Here is a 6,109-nt window from a genome sequence, read left to right as displayed (position 1 = left end):
AGCACTTTGGAGGCCAAGGTGGGTGGATCACCTGAGGTCGGGAGTTCAAGACCAGCCTGACCAACATGGTGAAATCCCGTCTTTAAAATTAAAAAAAAATAAAAAATAAAAAATAAATAAATAAAAAGTCTTGGAGGAGGGAAAGGGGAAGTTCAGAAGTGTGGCTTTGCTTGCTGTCAGATCCTTTTTGTCACTTTTCTCAATATTTAAATAAAAATGGGAATTATTTTTAAAATTGTTTTTATCTTACTTTGAGACAGAGTCTCGCTCTGTTGCCCAGGCTGGAGTGCAGTGGCGTGATACCGGCTCACTGCAACCTCCACCTCCAGGGTTCAAGCAATTCTCCTGCCTCAGCCTCCTGAGGAGCTGGCATTACAGGCATGTGCTACCTTGCCCAGCTAATTTTTTTGTATTTTTAGTAGAGATGGGGTTTCACCATGTTGGCCAGGTTGGTCTTGAACTCCTGACCTCAGGTGAGCCGGCCACCTCAGCCTCCCAAAGTGCTGGGATTACAGGCATAAGACACCTCGCCCAGTCAAAAAGCTTTTTTAGAGAGGCAGTCTCTCTCTGTCACCCAGGGGGCTGGGGTGCAGTGGTGCGATTGTAGCTCACCATAACCTTGAACTCCTGAGCTCAAGCAATCCTCCCACCTCAGTCTCCCAGATAGCTAGGCAGGCGCCACCATGGCCAGCTTCTAAAGCATTTTTTACTTAAAAGGGAAGTGCAAGAATGTAAACTTCTCAACATGAATGTGTAGTAGTAGAATTTCAGAGGTCCTAGTGTGGGATGATGGCTCTTTCCTAAAAACAAAACAAAACACAATCTTGTCTCGTTCTGTCTAGCTTATACTTACTTATCTGGTCTCTGGTTCCTGGGGTCAGCCATGCTTCCTCCCTTGAAATTTATATCATATCTGGTACCTAGAGACCCAAATGACAAACCTTTAACTGTGCATTTTTTGGGGGAAAAAATTCTTCTGCCCTGTTTTCCCTCAAGCAGAAAAAGAACAAATGATCTGCTGCCTGGGCAGGACAGGATTTCTGCCAGTCCCACCTGTGAGCGGCCTTCATGGCTTCCAGGCAAGGTGGAGGCACGGGCTGCGGAGCAGTCAGCCTCGTTCACCAGCCTGTCTCTCCTCTGGACCTCTTGGCACAAACTTTTACTCTCCAGACTGTGTACGTTTGGTTGGATTGAAATAAACACAGTAGGATTTTGTTTTAGTTTATTGTTTGTTTTGCAGAACGAGGTTTTAAAGGGAGGGTGTCCCAGCAAACCTGACCCCACACAGGCCAGAGAGAAGCAGTATGGAGAGCGGCAAAAGGAACTGTGAAGTACTTGGGGACTGGTGTGGGGACTGACTTCCACCCCAAAAAGCCTGGAAAATTCTTCCCAAAGCCCCATGCCGCCAAACTTCCCGGCCATTACCTTGAAATATTCTCCTCCGAGCAGGGCTCCACATGGCCCGCATGTACACTCGTGCATGTGTGTGCCACACACGGAGACACACACACGCGCGCGCACACACACACAGAGCTCTGGTAACAGATTGGGTCTGAAAAATCTGGCAGTCTGCGTGGCTGATGGCAGAGTGTCGAGCCTGTTCTCGCTGTCTCCCTGGAGTCCCTGTGCAGACGCAGGTGCACGTCAGCGCCTGCTCTAATTTTATCCCTGGTTGATGGAGGAGACTAACTGAGCAGCAGGGAGGCTGCTATTTTGGGTCTCTCTGTGGCTCTGGGTTATATAAAGCCTATTGCTGTGACCTGCATTGCTTTGAGCCTGTGCCTCACTGTCTTGCGTCCTCTGTCACAATATGTCATCAGTTCAGACATTCACACACACACCCCCGGGTCTCTGGAGAATGAGAAAGGAGGTGTGTGCTGGAGGAGTGTGTGTATGTGTGTGTATGTGTGTGTGTGTATGTGTGTATGTGTGTGTTCCTGCCAGCTCCCTGTGGAGTGAGGCCTGCATATGCTACTGGGAGGGATATTGTATGTGAAGGAGGTTTGTTCTTGAAGGAAATGAAACAATCTTTGGAGGAACGTGAGGGCATGTGCTTTGGGCTTTAGGACAGAACGTTTGTAAGCTGATGTTGTGGGTCTGCTGTTGGCACGGCGATAAAAATAACTTCTATTTCAGCAACTCTTTTATGAAACCAAGGGTTGCATAAATTACACACAAATGGCTCTGCCGTTGAATGACAGGAATTTTTCATCTGGAATTAGGAGTAGCAGCTACATGAACAAATGTGATCATGAGAATTTAGAGATGGGCTGATGGCAGAAGATGGCATTTCCTACATCACTGGGGAAAATGTTCACCTGGAAATGTTGCCATCCTAATTAAAACAAAACAAAACTTCTGTTTGCTGCTATTGTGATTATTGTGTATTGTGTTAAGATTTTTTTTTTTTTGAGTTGGAGTCTCTCTGTGTCGCCCAGGCTGGAGTGCAGTGGGGTGATCTTTGGCTCACTGCAACCTCTGCCTCCCAGGTTCAAGTGATTCTCCTGCCTCAGCCTCTCAAGTAGCTGGTATTACAGGTGCCCAACACCACGCCTGGCTAATTTTTGTATTTTTAGTAGAGATGGGGTTTCACCACGTTGGCTAGGCTGTCTCTTGGCCAGGCTGGTCTTGAACTCCTGACCTTGTGATCCACCTGCCTCAGCCTCCCAAAATGCTGGGATTACAGGCGTGAGCCACTGTGCCTGGCCAAGATGTATGTTTTCTGACCAGGCGTGGTGACCCATAACTCTAATCCCAGCACATTGGGAACCTAAGGTAGAAAAATTGCTTGAGCCCAGGAGTTTGACACCAGCCTGGGCAACATAGTGAGACTCCTGTCTTTTTTTTTAAAAAAAAAAGAAGAAAGAAAGAAAGAAAAGAAAGAAAAAGGCTGCGTGCAGTGGCTCACACCTGTAATTCCAGCGCTTTGGGAGGCTGAGGCAGGAGATCATGAGGTTAGGCATTTGAGACCAACTTGACCAACATGGTGAAACCCCTCATCTCTACTAAAAATACAAAAAACATTAGACTGGCTGGTGGTGCATGCCTGTTATCCCAGCTACTCAGGAGGCTGAGGCAAGAGAATCGCTTGAACCCAGGAGGCAGAGGTTTCAGTGAGCTGAGATCTTGCCACTGCACTCCAGCCGGGGCAACAGAGCCAGACTTCATCTAAAAAAAAAAAGATATGCATTTTCTAGAGTTAATCGTATATGATATCTAAATTATCTCTCCCCATATTCAATGTGAATATTTTAGGTATAAATTTTGATAGATGAACATACAACAGAATCCTAATATAACACAGCTCATCATTGTATGAATGTGAAAGTACTAGGTTTCTCAAAATATAAATTATTCACAGAGAACAAGTCTAACAGAGCTCAGTGAGCTTATCACACAGATATTCGTCCTATCCCCGCAATACCAGCAGGGGAAAGATGTCCCGTACTTGTTGAGCTACGTGTCACCCAGATATAATCTCCTAGGGTATATTCTGGCTGACATGAGGGAGCCCATAAGGCATCACCAGGGGAATGAGGACTTGGCGCGTGGAGGCTGCCAGAATGTGAGGCCTGAGGCTGGGGCTCATGTTGCTGATTTGGGCTTCCCGTCACTAGCAGCTCCCACAGCAGGTGGCGTTCCCATAACTAGCAACCTCACTGAGCCACTATTTCTTAGCTGCTCTTTGAAAAGCGTTGAAGACCCGTCTCTTCCACCGGCCAAAGCACTTCTAAGGAATCTGGGTGAGAAAAACTTGGACCCTTTCCATGAAGAAAACAGAAGAATCTGCTGGCCGTTTCCATAGGGCTGAACGGTCACCTTAGAGAGTTCCAGTGAAGGGGGCAGCTAAGGGAAGAAGGAAAGAGAAACGGACCAGACCGGAATCACAGTCAGGGCTCCTAGGGGATGGATGGGGAACTGAAGCTAGGAATGGGGAAGTATAGAGGGATCACTGTGTCTCTTATTAGTAATTGATTTAGGCAGATTTCCCTACTCATGTCCTCCCTGCACTCGTGGCTGGGGGCAGGAACTCCCCACTCTGGTTTCTTGAGGTTCTGTTTGCTGCTCTCTAATAACCCTCCACCATGCTGTCCGTGTCTTTCTAAAACACAAATCCTGTGATCCCACTAAGTAAGCCTGTCCTGTGGCCCTTCATTTCTCTCTCTGGAGAAAACCTAAATGCTTTAGCAGACAGACAAGGCCCTCTGCAACCCGGGACCTGCTTATTTCTCTGGCTTAGCTCATACTGCAAACCTCTCAACCCTTCACACCAGCTCCTCTCCTCGTTCCACTCCTTGGCACCTTTTTTTTTTTTTTTTTTGAGACAGTGTCTCACTCTGTCACCCAGGCTGGGATGCAATGGCACAATCTCAACTCATTGCAGCCTCGAACCTCTGGGCTCAAGGAATCCTCCTATCTTCCCACCTCAGCCTCCCCAGTAGCTGGGACCATAGGCATGTGCCACCACGCCCGACCAATTTTTCTACTTTATTTACTTATTTTTTTGTAGAGATAGGATTTTGCCATATTGCCCAGGCCAGTCTTCAACTATTGGGCTCAAGTGATCCACTTGTCTCAGCCTCCCAAAGTGCTGGGATTACAAGCATGAGCCACCGTGCCCTGCCCTTGGCACCTTAAAGCTAAGTGTGCTGAACTCTCACATCCTCTGTGTGTTGCCAATCACCATTCCATCTGCCTGGAATGCGCTTTCCGTCACGTTTTTTTTCCCTGAAAAATGCCAAAGCTTCCTTCAGGCCTCAACTCAGGCAGGACGAGTTAACCCCTCCACACCTGGATCAGGTGCCTTTCCACTCCATCTTTGCTCACTGTTGCTGGAGTGCTTGAATGCTCTGCAGTCTTTCCTGGGTTCTATAAGACCAGACTGCTTTTTTTTTGGGGGGGGCACAGAGTCTCACTCCTTCACTCCTTCACCCAGGCTGGAGTGTGCAGTGGCACACTCTCGGCTCACTACAACCTCTACCTCTTGGGTTCAAGCTATTCTCATGCCTTGGCCTCCTGAATAGCTGGGATTACAGGTGCACATCATCATGCCTGACTAATTTCTTTTCTTTTTGTATTTTTAGTAGAGTTGGGGTTTTGTTGTGTTGGGCAGGCTAGTCTCAAACTCCTGACCTCTAGCGATCCGCCCGCCTCGGCCTCCCAAAGTGCTGGGATTACAGGTGTAAGCCACCACACCCGGCCAAGACTGCATTTCCTTACAGGGCTTACTGCTCAGCCTGCCCAATAAGTGTTTCCTGAATGAATGAATTGGGGAAGAAGCCACATTTTTGAACTAAATCTTTCTCAAATGTTGAGAGGGATAGGGTTTATGGGAAATGTCAGTGGCATTGAAGAGGAAAGGCCAGGTCCTGGGAAGTCTGACCATGAATAAAACCAGTGGGCCTGCAATCATCTGTCTACAAAGCCTCAGAGGGGCACAGAATAGACCTGTCCTGTCCTGCCCACCGTTGTATCACGCAAATAGCACTGTTGAGTGGGATGGAACGGTTAGCATGGCGCCCGTCCTACCATGGTGATCACCCACCATGGATCAGCATCTTTCCGGTGTTTTTCCTACCATCTATGACAGGGACCGCCTTTCCTGCACTCCCATGCCACCATGCATCTGTGGGGTAAGAGGAAATAACTTGTATATGGACCTCAGTATCCTTCCTGGAGGAATGCATGCCTCCATCCATGTCTCCCCTTTGGTCCCATCAAGAAACTGCCAAGCCAGCTATGATTCTACTATGACCATGAGTACCTTGCAGCTCCATCCCATGGGGTGGGCTACCCTCTCCGCCCAGGCCACATCCTGGTAAGGCTGGCCTTATGGATTTGGGCACATGAAAGGATCCAGCATGCCAAGTACCTAATACTTGACTGAATTAAGCTGGGCCACCTTGGGTCAGGGAATTCATCTCAGCAATTCTAGTGGTAACTGACATTAGTATTTTTGAGGACATGGAGACAGGATTAAAAGAGACTTAATGGGGCCGGGCGCGGTGGCTCAAGCCTGTAATCCCAGCACTTTGGGAGGCCGAGGCGGGTGGATCACAAGGTCAAGAGATTGAGACCATCCTGGTCAACATGGTGAAACCCCGTCTCT

The sequence above is a fragment of the Cebus imitator genome, unplaced genomic scaffold (genome assembly GCF_001604975.1).
Source record: "Cebus imitator isolate Cc_AM_T3 unplaced genomic scaffold, Cebus_imitator-1.0 Scaffold54, whole genome shotgun sequence".
Taxonomy (NCBI): Eukaryota; Metazoa; Chordata; class Mammalia; order Primates; family Cebidae; genus Cebus; species Cebus imitator.
The sequence above is the reverse complement of the archived record's forward strand: the minus strand, read 5'-3'. Positions refer to the sequence as shown.